This window comes from Myripristis murdjan, chromosome 18 (assembly GCF_902150065.1).
Source record: "Myripristis murdjan chromosome 18, fMyrMur1.1, whole genome shotgun sequence".
Classification (NCBI taxonomy): Eukaryota; Metazoa; Chordata; class Actinopteri; order Holocentriformes; family Holocentridae; genus Myripristis; species Myripristis murdjan.
In genome coordinates this window covers 7,317,459-7,334,497 of record NC_043997.1, presented here as the reverse complement: position 1 = coordinate 7,334,497, position 17,039 = coordinate 7,317,459, and the positions used below count along the sequence as shown (strand labels likewise).

Below are 17,039 nucleotides of genomic sequence, written 5' to 3'. Positions count from 1 at the left end.
TTGGCAAATCCACAGTGTTGGCAGTGATGTTCCTCAAGTTGAATCATGTTAGCCAAATCAGCGAGATGCATATGTCTGCAATCGAGCGCGGATCGGGCCACATATTTTTGTCCGAACCCGACCCGAGCCCGAGATTTTGCTTGTCCTCCGTCTCCAGGTTACATTTACAGCCTGAAACATCCGACGTGTTGCCTTCAGTGTCTTCAAGTTGCCCAGAGCGGACAGTAGGTCTGTAGTCAGTAGGATAGTAGGTCAGGACATGATTGAACCCAACCTGACCCGGAAGATAATTTCAAAATTTTTGTCCGAACCGGTCCCGACGGGCTCAGGCCGGGTATCCACACTCTAGTCTGCAGCTTCAGGACCGTAGACAATTTGCGCGTTAAGTGGAACCGATAAATTTCATTCTCCCAGTTTTGGTGCCTAACCCTAACCTTCCCCTAACCTTAACCAAGTGGTTTTGTTGCCTAAACCTAACCAAGTGTTTACCGATGCTAAAGACCGGGGCCCTAAGACTGCGGTCCTGAAACTGGGAATCAACATTTTAACATGGCGTCTGCTGAAAAATGTGAATCCTATATCCTTTAATTTACCTTCTGTTGTTTCAAGTTGCACTACAGATGAATTTTATGTGAAAAAACACCTGTTTTTCCCACCTAAATCAGAAATTTGAACTTCAAATAGAGACAAGCAGTTTACTGATGTCTTATAATGCAGGGGTTTCTGGGTAATGAAGTTCAGATTGACCTCTTGATGCCATTCAGAGTCGGTCAACTGCAGTCCAATGCAGCTTTACAGAGGAAACACTGTTTGAATTTTGTGGTACATTTGTCCCATTTTGAACAAAACCCTACATATTTGCCTGCTTTCTGAATCTGCGTGGAAATAGCCCATAAATGATCCCTGAGTCTTACTTAATCCCCATGGCTTCATCTGCCATTTGTCCAAAGCATGATACATTGTTCCACTTGCAGTTGCGAAATTTCAGACTTTTAAAACTGAGTAAAATCAACTCGTATAGGATAAACATATGCCACATAAAATACACAGAGGACTGGCTGAACATTTGCTGGAGCTTATGATTACATAAAAACACACTGCCTTGTCCCTGAAATGAGGATGGATGGGATTCAAAAATGCTGGAAATGCATGCCGGTCCATTCCCAGGCCTGTGTGTTTTTTGGAGGAGTGGGAGGGCGGCGTTGGGACGCAGGGAGAGAGGGATGCTGTGTGAAAGTGCTGGAGCCGTGCCAATGTTTTTCCCTTTTCACAGCTGACATGACTCACTCTGCTCTTCCACCAGTTTTATTACATTGTGAAATCATCCCGGCTTACTTTTCCCGTAAATTATTTTATCACCACTCCATGGCTGCTGTCTTGGCCACAGACTAGGAAAACATCTATTTCAATTTATCAGCAATAAAGTCCTATGGAAAACAGCTATAGTGGCCCAAAATAACTTTTAATGGGACATTTTAAAACGGCTGAAGAAAAACAGTGAGTCCCAGAGTGAATATCATGTGCATATTATAGTAATTTTATAGTGATATATTATAATGATACCATAAGAGATTAAAAAAGTACACTACAGAAATCACTATAAACTCAGTATGTTAAATATCAAGGACACACCAAAACTCCCTATAATAATGTCACAGGAATATTACAGGTGGTCACACTGTGGAAGACAATATGGAAGTTAATGAAAGTACAATAAGGTAACTATAAACTAACTCCATGCTGGGCAGCACAATTCGCTTCTAAGTCCCTATAATATTATCACAGGAATATTATAGGAACATGTAATGACATTGTGGTTTATAAAATACTATTACAAGGACATTATGTGACTAAAACTCACTAATTAATGTCAATAACTCGCAGTCCTATAATAGTATCATAGGAATATTATACACTATGGGGGATAAAACACTTTTAAAGTACAATAAGGTCACTCAAAACTCACTATTGCACGCCATGACTCACTATACAGCTCTATAATAACATCATAGGAATATTATAGGAACATGACGTGACGCTGGGAGTGAAAATGCATTTAAAGCACATTATGGTAACTAAAAACTCACTATTGAATATCAGTGACTCACGGGTCTGTAAGAATATCATAGGATTATTATAGGAACATCAAGCAATACCAAGGCAGATAAACTGCTGTTAAAGTACAACAAAGTAACTATAAAACTTAACCATTGAATATCAATGACTCACTATAGAGCTCTATAATAGTATCACAGGAATATCATAGGAGCTCTATTTATTAAGTGCAATGATGTCACTCATGTCGTTATTGCATGCCACTGACTCACGGTACAGCCCTACAATAATATCATAGGAATATTACAGGAACATAACAACACCAAGAGAGATAAATGGCAATTTGAGGACAATAAACTCACTATTGAGCACCGCTGAGTCATTCTAATGCCCTATAATAATATCATAGGAATATTATAGGAACATAACGCCAACAACAAGAGAGATAAATCACAATTTGAGGACAACAAACTAACTGTAAACTCATCACTGAATATAAATGACTCACTATAAAGTGCTATAATAATATCACAGGGATATTATAGGGACATGAGGTGACTGTATGGGGGATAAAATGCTTTCAGAGTGCAATGAACTAACTCAAAACTCACTGCTGCATGTCACTGACTCACTACACAGCTCTATAATAATATCATAGGAATATTATAGGAACATAAAGCAAAAACCAAGAGAGATAAATGGCAATTTGAGGACAATAAAGTCACTATTGAGCACCACTGAGTCATTCTATGGCCCTATAATAGTATCATAGGAATATTATGGGAACATTAAGCACTATAGCTCTCAGGAATATTTTTTAATTAGGAAGTGTTGAGAATTATGAGAGAGAGAGAGAGAGAGAGAGAGAGAGAGAGAGAGAGAGAGAGAGAGAGGCGGTTTCTATTACACAATTAAAGCGTGACGAGCAAATTGAAACGTCAGTCCCTCCCTCTTTCTCTCTCTCTTTCACCACACACACACACACACACACACACACACACACGCACCATATGCTGCCCTTGCGCGACGCGTTTGCCTCTTTGTTTTAATTGCCTCAAAGTTTTCCAGCTCATCAAGGAGGGGAGGAAATTGAACGCGGTTAATGAAGGAGGGAAAACAGGCTGATTTGCGGCAGCTTTCTGACTATTTCCTGCAACTTAATTTTCTCCCCCAACGTCGGAAACCTAATTAATAAAAGGGGTGGAAAGATAAATAAAGAGTTACCACAGTAGAGATCCATTTTGGGGGGGTTCAAACAATGTCACCAGGTGTTAGAAAATAAAAAAAAAATAAAAATAAAACAGTCCCTGGTTCAAGTTGACTAATTACCTCAGTAATGCTTAATAGGAACTTTCATGGCATCTGAATTGGTGAAAATCTCATTTTAGAGTAAAAAACTCAATGTTTGCATCGCATTTAAAAAGATAGGCAAACTCATTATTAGGTTATAATGGGACTAAAAACACCAGCATGAACATAATATTTTCCATTAAGGCCTGTTTCCCATTAAAATCAGTCAGTTTGACACCAATTAGTATCAGAAAGACTAACATCTCCGTTAACAATGTGTATTCTGCAGACAAAAAAGCTTGCATTTTGATTTTAGGTGGGCTAACCCTCCACTAAATTCCTCCATATCCACATGAGAAGCAAAACAAGCCAACTTTCCAAAACCGCAAAAGTCGGAGGGGTTAAAGAAATAAATATAAAAAATGCGTGACCTCATTCAAAATGTTATGCAAACACTTCACACAGGAGGACGACTGGCCAAGACGAGCGCTCTCAAAACTTGAACTTTGAAGAGCCTCAGCCTGAGCATGCCACTGTGCAAGGGAAGCGTTTCAGAGTAAAAGCATAAGAGGTTATAAATAAATGTGAGAAGCGGACGAACCTGAGAGGGAAGCCCGGTGACAGTCCGAGTGGTGCGGGGCAGCAGGGCAGCCGGGGAGCCGGGGAGCGGGTCACACTGTCCGGACCGGCCGCTGGGGAGAGGAGAGTCACAGTGGTGGGTTTTTACATGTAGAGACGCAGATATGAGTGGGGGGAAAAAAGCTGGAGTCCGTGGAAATAATCAGTCAGAGCGGTATTGTCTGCATCGCCTGTCCTCCTGTCTCTCTCTCTCTGGGTCTGTCTGTCTCTCTCTCTCTGCTGGGAGCGATAAAGCAGAGCGGCTTTCTGCAGGCTGGACGCTCCAGAGCCTCACTGAGCTGCAGACTGAAACACACGCGTTTTGTCCCCTCTCTCTCTCTCTCTCTCTCTCTCTCTCTCTCTCTCTCTCTCTCTCTCTCTCTCTCTCTCTCTTTCTTTGGCTGCCGGCCAAAAACTAGGAACTGGCCCTCCTTTTCCCCAGAACAGTGCTCACCAAAAAAATAGATTTTAGTCTTTTACTCTACAAAATAATTACATTTGGTTGCCATGTTTACAGTTGCAAAGAAGATAATGCGTTTTCTTGTTCATTTAATTCAACTATATAAAATAATATACATATTTTATATGTTAAAGGCTTCTTCTCCACCCATCATTCCTCTCTCTCATGCCTGAAAGTCTCCCTCAACACAAACATGATGATGCATCTTTTCTTAATAATTTGACTTTTAAGTGGAAATTTGAAAAAGTGTGGAATAAGCATATAATTTAATGGTTTAGTTCAGTGGTTCTCAAACTTTTTTTTTTTTTAAATAATATGCCCCCCTTTGAAATACTGTTTTCAGCCAAGCCAAAAAAAAAAAAAAAAAAAAAAAGTTGGTAGAAAAAAAAGTCTATAAAAAAGGTCCAATCCAGTGCCACAGACACACACGTCTGACACTTTGGGGAATATAAAATATGCTTTATCAAACTTACACTTACATTTTTGTATTGAACCTTTTACAGCATGGGATAACTATTTCATGAATTATGCATGACTCATATTTTTTAAATTAACATTTTTTTTTTTTTTTAGATCGCTCATACCCCCTGCAGTACCCCAACATACCACTGACTAGGGGTATGTCTACCCCCATTGAGAACCACTGCCTTTGAGTACAAACTTTTTCAATAATGTTCCCCCTTTGAAATATTGTCTTCAGCCCAGTATTCCCTGACCAGTGCAGAAAAAAGTAGAAAAACAAGCCCATATATCAGTGTCTGAAACATCAACCTGATACTGAGGAGATTTTGTTTCTGTTTTAGCTTAATTTCCTCTTTTTTCCCATATCGCTGCTACGTTTCAACCACTAATCCATTTTCTGGACGATCACAGCAACAGATTAAAACCACTAACACACACATCTGACACCTTCAGGGAAACCTGGAGGGAAAACTGAAGATAAAATGTGATTTATCAAACTTACATCTACATTGTTATTGAACTTCTTACAGCTAGGCTAATTATTTAAGGAATTATGACTCATTTTTTCTGCAACTAAAAAAAACAAACCCCTCTCACACCTGCTGCAGTACTCCAACATGCCACTAGGGGCACACGTACCCCCATTGAGAACCATTGGTTTAGTTTACAAAGTTTTCCTCGCTGGCCTGAGTCTGTGTTTATTCCACATTTTGTCCGTTGACTTTAAACGGTCCTCGTTTGTCAGGCGACGCCGCTGCTGTGAACCACAAACACTTCAATAAAACCAATAAAAACAAACTGAGCTCAAGAATCTGGAGTGGAAATACTGTAGATCAGTGTTTTAAGGTGGTATATTTAAGGTGGTATATTTGGCCCATTGTAGCGAGATCGGAAAGCCTTGCTACTTAGCTAGGAAGTTACCTGAATGCCACCACTTTAACTTTTAATTCTCAACAATTAAATGCAATATACAACAATTTAAAGTGCAAAATCCATTCTTATTCATTTTAATTTCATATTTAATGGATATGTTGTTAAGTGCACTGATCAGGAGTAGCGCTCCTCATTTCGTTGTACGTCAATAAAGGCTTTCTATTCTATTCTATTCTATTGTAAATTAAGTGTTAAAGTCAAGCTGTGTTGGTTGCTGCTGAGTCAAGCTAACGTCTTGGATGACTCAGTTCTGTCTGAAGCCCTCACATGTGTTGAAGCAGCAGCAGCAGCGTTGGATTTCACTGCCGCAGAAAGCCGACCAAATGTCTGAGGGACAGTTTAAAGCGAGATGTGTTCGCCGTCGGCACGCACCAATCTGTTACAATGACAGAAAACGTGAGCCTTATCAGTGGCGAGTGGGAGTGGCGGCTCTGATATGTTTTTCTGCCTCCAGCTTGGTTTTCTGTTAATTGAGCGCGGCAGATGTCCGGTTTGTTTATCAGCCGAACGCAGACAGCAAACTGTTAACAGCAAAACGTACCGGCGAACCTCAAAAAGCACAGAAACAGGAAGATCTTCAGACCACAGTGGAGAGGTGAAAACGGTCTGATTCATGTGGAAAATAACACTGAAGCACAACAGCCTGCATCTTTTAACCCTCCTGTTACCTTAATCTTACACCATTCAGAGTTTAATGCCACTAAATACATGATTAACATAGTTTTTTGCTTCATTTTTAATGACTTTTCACAATTTAATTGAGTCAAGTGGGTAAATATGATGATATGTTTTCAGTGTCCTGGACACATTTTGTTACCATCGGTGTTTCTTTGCTGTCAGTTTGACCTCCAGGCTGTTTTAGCTGCATGAAACATGTAAGAAATATCAACATTTTACACACATTTATTTTAGCTGTTTTGGACACTGAGGAGCTACAACATGACATTTATAATTGTCAAACAACTTCCCTCTGCTTTAAGGGCCTCACCTAACAGAACCACACCTGTTACACACTGTTACACACTGTCACACACCTGTAGTAACATAAACACACCTGTAGTAACGTAACACACCTGTCACAAACCTGGAGTAACATAACACACCTGTCACACACCTGTAGTAACATAACCAAACTTGTTACACACCTGTAGTAACATAACACACCTGTCACACACCTGTAGTAACATAACCAAACTTGTTACAGACCTGTAGTAACATAAACACACCTGCAACCACACCTGTGGTAATATAAACACACCTGTAAACACACCTGTAGTAACATAAACACACCTGTAAACAAACCTGTAGTAACATAAACACACCTGTAAACACACCTGTAGTAACATAAACACACCTGTATACACACATGTAGTAACATAAACACACCTGTAACCACACCTGTAGTAACATAAACACACCTGTAGTAACGTAACACACCTGTCACACACCTGGAGTAACATAACACACCTGTCACACACCTGTAGTAACATAACCAAACTTGTTACACACCTGTAGTAACATAACACACCTGTCACACACCTGTAGTAACATAACCAAACTTGTTACAGACCTGTAGTAACATAAACACACCTGCAACCACACCTGTGGTAATATAAACACACCTGTAAACACACCTGTAGTAACATAAACACACCTGTAAACAAACCTGTAGTAACATAAACACACCTGTAAACACACCTGTAGTAACATAAACACACCTGTATACACACATGTAGTAACATAAACACACCTGTAACCACACCTGTAGTAACATAAACGCACCTGTAAACACACCTGTAGTAACATAAACACACCTGTAGTAACATAAAATCACCTGTAGTAACATAACCAAACTTGTTACACACCTTTAGTAACATAAACGCACCTGTAACAACATCTGTAGTAACATAAATGCACCTGTAAACACACCTGAAGTAACATAAACACACCTGTAGAAACATAACCCATCTTGTTACACACCTTTAGTAACATAAACACACCTGTAGTAACATAACCAAACTTGTTACACACCTTTAGTAACATAAACACACCTGTAACCACACCTGTAGTAACATAAACGCACCTGTAAACACACCTGTAGTAACATAAAATCACCTGTAGTAACATAACCAAACTTGTTACACACCTTTAGTAACATAAACACACCTGTAACAACATCTGTAGTAACATAAATGAACCTGTAAACACACCTGAAGTAACATAAACACACCTGTAGAAACATAACCCATCTTGTTACACACCTTTAGTAACATAAACACACCTGTGGTAACATAACCACACCTGTAACCACACCTCCAGAATTTCCCTGGTTGGGATCAATAAAGTATATCTATCTATCTATCTATCTATCTATCTATCTATCTATTTATCTATCTACCTGTAGTAACATAAACACACCTGCAGTCGTGTGAGAGCCACTGACAGTTAATGTGACATTTGGGAGGGAGAAACATGGCTCCCATAAGAGCTGTGATGTATAAGGGAGGTTATGTTTTATTTAAAGGGCTGTTTAGGCAGTCAGTAAGACACATGAAGAACCAGACACACAAACCTGGGTGACAATTTTTATTTTAATCATTTCCTGGAGTCAAATTGGCCGCAGTTGATGAACAATCGAAGTAAATTTGACGGTAACAGGAGGGTTAACTTCACAAAGTCTTCACTTTGAGCCCCAATGCTCCACACAGACAGAGAGAAAGGTGAGTTCATCCGTCCAACAACAGCTGAAATTTGCAGAGGAAGTTCTTCTGCCTCCAGATTCTGGTTTGCGTGTTTGTTTTCAAATGTGATTTTGTGGTATATGTGCACATTGGGCCCCACCACCAGCCGAACTATGTGCCGTAAACACATTTTTTATGTTCTGTTTGACTGTTTGGGAAGGGGGAGGAGGGGGGGGGGGGGGGGGGGGGGGGGGGGGGGGGGGGGGGGGGAAGAAAAAGAGCATGGGGTCTATTTTTCAAAGTGATTTTGCAATTTGATCAAAATACGGGGGAGAAAACAAGAAGATGAGCGTGCGGTCCGGGTACGAGTCCAAAAAAGCAAATCCTGTCTCCGGAGTTTGGAGGCGGCCTGCCCGCTCTGTGGCGCGGCAGATGTTGCTCATTCTGAAGAAAACACCATCAGGGATCAAATGGAGCATTTCAGACCAGTCTGTCAGAGAGAGAGAGAGAGAGAGAGAGAGAGAGAGAGAGAGAGAGAGAGAGGGGGAGGAAATGCCCTCACTGGCTCTGAAGCGATTTGCATACATGCATGTTCTCAATTTAAAAAAAAAAAAAAACCTGCCTTTTGTTTTTATAGATGTTGATGAATATGTCCCAACCAAACGATTCATCATGTCAGCGCGGTTACGTCGGTTTTTCCTTTAAACCAATTTGTGGTCGAGGAGGATGGCGAGCCGGCCAGCAAAATGAGTTTGCAGTAAATATATAACAATTTAGACAGAATAATTTAGCCGGCGCTGCTTTAACACATGGTGAAGTTTATCTGTGCGGCACCTTTCAATAAAACAAGGCAATAAACATAAAATAATAATACAAACCATCTTATTAATGGGAATGTCATGTATGAGATTGTCTCTTCTGTTGCCAGGCTGCTGAAATCCTTTGCTGGCATCATGAGAAGGCTTTTTTTTTTTTTTTTTTTTCTGTTTATTGCACTTTTATTGCTCTCCACCATACACCGTTATTCATTTCCCACTGGGGAAATGAATCTTATTTGATTTGATTTTATTTAACCCTAAACATTAGATCAGGCCCTTTTCAATGAGCTATGCAACATTAACGACTGATAATAAGGATCAAGGCAGAATAATTTGGAGATCTTCTTTGTTGAGTGTTTTCCTCACTGATTACACTGAGTTTTAAATGTTAAAATGTTTAAAAAGCATCATCCACTGTTACCAGAAGGAAGGTGAAATCCTGATTTTGCTCTCCTGTCGTCTAATTTAAGTTATTTTTTTTATATGAGCAAAGAAAAACCACACAATTTGTCACTGGGCAGAGGCACCAACTTTGCCCAATTCATCCTAAAATGTGAAATTTGCCCCTCCCCCCCCGTCTCCTTTAGAAAAAAAAAAAAAAAAAAAAAAAGAGGTTCATTGAGTATTCAGCATGGCTCTCAACAGGCGGCGGAGGAGGACGTCATTACGTCCAGCGACATGCGTCGGCGCGGTCAAGTGCCACGTGCTCGGCTTCTCTTCCGTTAAGCAGATAAAAGGTGGCATCTGTCTTTATTGTGCGAGTAAATCCCCTCCGCCATTGACCGGAGACACTTCACATGTTGATGAGGACGGAGGCCCCGCCGCTTTGTTCCCCTCGGGGGAGACGTTATGCAAATCAAACAAACCGTTTTTTTTTTTTTTTTCTTTTCCAATTTCCATTGCAGCAGACAAATAATGACGCCGCGTCTGTCAAACCATGCAAACTAGACTGGAGGAGGAGTGCTGCCTCCAGAAATAAAATGGAAATAAATCCCTAGTCTGGACCCCCAAGTTGAGTTTGATTACTTTCAGACCCACGTTGGAGGTGATTCTTCCACATATGGGCCCTGATATGAAAAGATATTTTGGTTTGGTTTGTGTTAAGCATTAAATTTTTAACATAATCGCTTCTGCTTTGCTACACTACAATAGTTTTTCATGATTTAGATTATAGAGACATTGAACTGTTGCTCATTTTGCAGAGGACCGCCTAGAAACACCGCAAGGGCCCTGAAAGGTCACCGAACCTTCACCATCATAGGCTATAACTTATAAAAAGTGGTTTGATGGGAGGTTAGTGGAAAACTCCCAGCCCTCGGTTCACATTACAACATTTCAAACTCTATACTGAGGAAATGACTTTGCTTTTGTCCAAACAGGTGAAGCGCTTTGGAAACGTCTCCAGTCTAAACAGACGTTACGAGGCCGATGCAAATCCGGACTGCAACCGACCAGCCCCTCCGCAAAACCCGACAGGAACCCGCGGAGACACCAGGAGGAAGGAGCAACCTTTAAGCTTTTATCTAAACTAACCAACAGTGAAGGTCAAATGACACTCTCCTCTATTCAAAGCGCCAACTCCGGGCTCTGGAGGGGCCAAGTGCTGATTTGCATAAAAGTCGTTGGGGAAAAAGGGCTTTTCACGGAGCGCACTGTAGGTGAGCTCAATGGAAACCAGAACAGGAAGAAATCTAGTAAAGTTAGACCGAGATAAAGCCCATCCAACTGAATGCAAACAATACCGGCTCTTGTTAAACCTGCTGCTCTGTCCTCTCTGTTGCTGCACAAAACACTCGCTGGTGAGGGACCAGCTCGAATTAAAAGCGCTTTATAAATGAAAACGACTGCACCGGGGAGGGGAAAAAAAAATAAAAAAATAAATGAAAAGCGCTATGGTGCAATAGTGGAGACCTCGTGTCGTTAACGAATCAACCCCAAAACTTCTGGGTTTCATTAAAAGCATTCATGTGTGATAATGAAATTAGCTGAAATCACCGGTGTCCTGGACACGGCCGCGTAAGGTCGCGACTTTGCAATTCGTCAGCTGATTTAGCAAAGCGAGAGCCGAGGCTCGTGCCAAGAACTGCATCCACAGCCGCCCTCGGTGGAATCCACTGCCACTTCACGTTTTTCAAGATGGAAATGGCACCTCGGGAGGGACGAGGAAACCGGACACCAACACGGACACGCAGCTGAGATGAGGTTCATATCCTCAAAGCAACACGTTCTCCCATTGAGGCTGAATGGGCAGTACCGGTGTGGGCCTTCAGTTCAGGTCAAATCAGAGTGTTTCCAGGTGGTTCACGTCGCCACGGCAACAGCTGCGGACGTTCAACCGATGTCGGGATGTCACAGCCGAGCGCAAACTACACCAAGCCGGGACCTTATTTATTTTTATTTTTATTTATTTCTGTAATATTCACAGTTACTCAGCTGAATTTGTATGGAATGTACACACTGGAAATTGTGACACAGCATTATTTTTTATTTTTTTTATTATTGCAGAAGGCCTATAAATTAAAATAATAGGGTCATTCCATATAAAATCAACCAATGCAGAAAAGAAAATGCACCTGACCCCTTCACAATCAGCTGATTTTTTCCCCCCTACAATATCTTTTGCATATTCAGTGAAGCCATGCAAAAAAATCTTTAGTTAGACATTCCTTTTCTAGCATTTTGAACCTCATAACTTCATTCCTAATAGAGATAGCCGAATGAAATTTTCAGGGCTGGAAAACACTTCAAAACTGCAGCCAAGTCAGTTTTACATCCATCGTCTGTGTCACAATCCTGAGCCAAAGTCTGTTTTTGTTTTTTTTTTTTTCCTTCAACATGATTTTTTTTTTCTGTAACCACCTTTGAGCATCAATATCTTGGGGAAAAAAAAAATGAAAGTTTCAGCAGCAAAACTGGAGCAGATGAACGTCTGTGACACAGGGTGATAGAAACAGGCGTTGGCATTAGGGTTACAAAGGGGCAGAAAATTTCTGGTAAATTTCCGGAAGCATTCCGGAAACTTTCTGTGGGAAGTTCAGCTGGAGAATTTTGGAAATTTTGTTTTGTCATATAAGCAGACATGCGGGCAAACTAATGATATTTTTGACTTTGACTTATTTTGAGTAGATTTTTTTTTTCTCAGTCCTTCAAGATTGATGGTGGATAAATGAATAGAAATAGGCTCAATGAATGGATGAACACCCCTCAGTCAGCAGCTAAATCAAACTATAACCTACATTCCTGTATGAAAACTGTGTTTGTATGAAAACTGGCGAGCAGAAGGCAGAAGAACCAGCATCACAGTTGAGCTAGCTAGCACTATGATAGATAGCCTCTTAAATAGCTACTGAATAAACACATTTTGACTTATTTTTTCCAGTTAAACTTTAATACCATAGGTCATGTATATTTACCCCAATCATATCATCAAAACCTTCTTGACTGGATGTCGTCTGTGGGCTAAAATGGAGGCCGAGTCGTGTGGCCTCAGTCATCCTGCTGCAGTGTTTTGGATTCTAGAAATGATCTGTGCATGGGTTTGAGGAACGCACAGTGCGGGGCAGAAATTCAACTGAATTTGCATTAAATCTGCTTGTTTTAACCAGGATTATGCTGCAAGATGGTTTTTCTTCAACTACATTAAGTTCTCGCTTATGGGCTAACATGCAATTTTGCAAATTTCCAGATTATTCCTGTAAATTCCTGTTAATTCCCATATGTTCCCATTGATTCCCATGGAAAGTTTCCAGCTTTGAAAATTCCTGGGATTTTGCAACCCTAGTTGGCATCCTGGAGGTGTCGTGTGTGTTCTGATAATTCATCGGAGAAAACTGGAAAAAGTGCATTTGGGGAAAACTTTGAAGGGTCATATCACCGTGTGGGACAGGTGGCTGGTTGAAACAAGTTGTGGCAGATGAAAGCGCCCATTTTTAGCCACATTTTCAGACCAGGCTCATGTTCTTGCAATGATTCCCTCGGTGTCAAAACTATTGTCTAAAACAGGCATATTTTCACTCTTGCAAAATGTGAAATTGGAGATTCTATTAACCGTTGAAAGATGATACTGCTCAGTGAGTGAACCCTGTATATACCGTACCTGCAGACAACATGTACCTGTGTGGTTTACTAAGTTTTACCTCCCGGCTGCTCATCAGGAGCCGTGAAGCTGACATGTCTGGTCCAGCTGGATCTCCCTCAGCCTATCCTCCGCCTGCGCTGCCTCACACTGGAACATGAAACGCGAATCAGGAGCAGCAGCTGATTTTGATTTAAATTGGGAGAAAAAAAAAAAAAAAAAAAAAAAGGTTGTTGGTGGCTTTTCTATGATTTCTTCATCCAAACAGAGTTGATAACTTGAGCTGCAACTCGGAACACATGACAGATGTGCATGGGATTACAGCTGCAGATGATTTTCGTAATTATAAACACATCAGTTTGTGTCTCCAGTTTAATATTAGTTTCATGAAGGTGAATGAGTCATGTTCCCTTTGAATTAATGAATTAGAGGGTCATAAAATTGCGCAGGGGGGGGGCAAGCGGAGCAAAATTTAGACGACTTCATTTGAAAAACTTCATCTTCCCACTGCAGATCATAGCTTTAAAAAACTTTTAAATAAAGCATCACCAGCAGCCTTCTCCATTTTAGTTGCTTCCCCTTAAGGTGACCGAGTTGGTCGGGACCTTTAAAGTGGACAAAAGTGTTTTAAAACATCAATTAACCAATAGTCTGCATGGTGAGACATCATTGGTCAGATCCAATCTTGAAGAACAGGAAAAGCCCGGGTCACAAACCCATTATTTGTAGCGATATACACTACTCACAAAAAGTTAGGGATATTTGGCTTTTGGGTGAAATTTATGGAAAATGTAAAAAGTTCACGCTACAGTGATATTATATCATGAAAGTAGGGCATTTAAGTAGAAGCATACACTGGTGATTTCCTCATCTCAAACAATTTCTTGAAACAAAAGCCAACAACAGTGGTGGATATACCACAACAAAAAATGTCAGTGTCAATAACTGGTCATGTGCCCTTGAGCATCAATTACAGCTTGACAACGACGTCTCATGCTGTTCACAAGTCGACTTATTGTCTGCTGAGGCATGGCATCCCACTCTTCTTGAAGGGCGGCCCTCAGGACATTGAGGTTCTGGGGTACAGAGCTCCGAGCCTCTACACGGCGACTCAGCTGATCCCATAGGTTTTCTATGGGATTCAGGTCTGAGAAAGTGCAGGCCACTCCATTTGAGGTACCCCAGTCTCCAGCAGCCGTTCCCTAATGATACGACCTCGATGAGCTGGAGCATCAAACACCTGATGTGAATTTTGCCGTTAAACTCCTTGTTAGAGAACAGCAACTTGTGCAAAAAGTACTGAAACATTGAACAGTTGGACATGTGCATTCAAAAGTTTACAGAAGGTCACATTAAGTTCACCTGTAAAGGTTATAATGCATTTTAGGTTCATCCTGAAATTTCACCCGAAAGCCGAATATCCCTAACTTTTTGTGAGTAGTGTATGTTTTGTTTGTTTGTTTGTTTGAGGCTGATCCTGGCCGCAGTCATGATGCAAATGCAGACTGAAAACCAGCTTTTCAGACAGGCCTGTCCCAAGACGCTCCGTCTCTAATTTGACAGCAGCGTTAGCGACACGCTCTTAGAAATCCCCAAAATTTCCCAGTCGAGGAAGCATCGGCCGTAAAAATACCTCTCATGCCGATCGCGACGCTGCTTATTAACGCCGGTGTCGGCTGATCTCGCATTATTTACGACCCGAGGAGGCGTTTTCGGTTTTGCTCGGCCAAATACCCCAGCGGAAACGGCCACAAGAGCCTGTTTTCCGACCCAAAAAAAAAAAAAAAAAAAAAACCCCAACGAGTATTGTTTTTTCTCGGCGGGTCACGACAGAAACTGAAGAACGCGATCCGAGGATTCCAGCGTGACTCCAATCCTCTTGGGGGCCCCTCGACTTTCTCCCCCCCCCCCCCCCCTAATCTGGAGTCTTGAGAGGCAAAAGAAAACGATATAAACACAGTCTCTCTCACGTCTCTCATGTTTACTACCCTTTGCCCGGTGCCATGTGACACCCCACCCCGTCCCACCACCACCACCACCACCACCAACCCCCTCCTCCTCCCAGTTTATGAGATAGAATTTCAATCGCCTCTCCTTTTCTGAACTCGTAAACGATGTAATGAGTTTCATTTGCTTCGGCTACGTTGGGCCCAAACCGCCGAGGTGACCGCAGCAGTGTTCATAAAGATCACAGGGAATCCTCACACACACACACAGACACACACACACACACGCAGTCCACTTCTGCTCAGCACATGCCGGCCGCTCTCTGACGGGTGACTCCTACATTTGGTGTGAATTTCCAGACCATTAATTGGGGGAACAGAAGTGCAACATCACTCCTAAAAGGAAACGGGGCCGGCGTTCGCGGTTCCTCTTTCAAACACTCGGCGTTAAACAGCCTCCACTAAATCACCGTGTAAAAAAAAAAAAAAAAAGAAAAAGAAAGAAAAACTCGGCCCAGACACATGACAGCAGCATGCTCACTCGCTTTACTCTTTTTTTTTTTATTATTTCAACAAATAACCGTGGTATGTACATCGAAACAGGCCAGCAGTCGATAAAAAAGTCCTTCTGTGAAACGTTTCAGAGCAGTGTGGTGAAAAATAAACAACAGCAGGAACATAAATAATAAAACCGTCCATGACAATTGAAGGCAGAGCATCTTTTTACACGGCTTCCACACAAATGTACATCGTGAAACTGCAGTTTTTCCTCTTCATATCTCAGCAGGAGTTGAAGATTTTGAGCAAATGACAGTGAATTCAATACAAAAAGTGTCTTCGTATGTGAATGGGGGTTGAACAGTGTTGGGGGAAGTGACTTGGTAAGCTACTTAGTTACTTTACTTTGCTGCTCGGCTTAAAAAGTGGCTGGTAAAGTGGCAGGTACTTATTAAAAGTGACTTAACACATGTTGGAGGAGTTTGGTTTCAGCTGCCAAACGTGGTGTGCACCGTTTTAAAATGACTTTTTAAAAAGAGGACTTTCATCTAGCTCATTCTTAGGCGGCATTTTTTTCCAATTCGCAGCATCAAGTTGTAAGTAATGACCCCCCAACACTGTTACTGAACACTAATGATATAAAAACTTTCCTTTAGTGCACTTTCTAAATTCAAAACCTGCAAAATGAAGAAATCTGTTTTTCCAAACTTCCAGACTTTTGAGAGTTGGCAGACCCGGGAGGAAATGCGACGTCGAACATTTTAGTTTCGTGACTTTTAATGTGAACAGCGACACGTTTTAACCAACATTCGCTTCCATTTCATGGTGGATTTGATCTGAATTCACCGGGAAGTTTGACCGGGTTTGACCGGGGTCTGTTTCCCAACATTTTCAAAACCTAGGAAACCTCCCGATTCATCTTCCAACCTTTTCCAGAACAGTCCAGGAACCTCAAAAGAATCTCTGACGCAATCTTTGTTTATTCATTTCTAATCGAATCAATCGATTCCTTTTCAGCACATGCCCAGATTCTGCAGACACGCAGCAAAAAAATATTCTGACTAAATCTAAAAGATATCTGGAGCAGAGGTCTTGTTTGCTCGTTGACTTTTTTTTATGCTGCAAATTCCAGTTTTTCCACACCTCAGTTTCACTTCAGCTCCACCGAGGATGAGTCAGAGCCCATTTGTATGATTTCCAAAA

General features: G+C 41.3%; 1 protein-coding gene across 1 annotated transcript in view; it reads right to left on the bottom strand.

Annotated features, from left to right (window-relative positions):
- Window positions 1-4,246, bottom strand: part of cited1 (Cbp/p300-interacting transactivator, with Glu/Asp-rich carboxy-terminal domain, 1) — a 10,989-nt gene extending 6,743 nt beyond the window's left edge. The window contains exon 1 of the mRNA XM_030075552.1: window positions 3,947-4,246. The gene's annotated coding sequence lies outside the window, so the exon portion shown is untranslated. The remainder of the gene's footprint in view (window positions 1-3,946) is intronic.
- Between the last annotated feature and the right edge of the window lie 12,793 nt (window positions 4,247-17,039).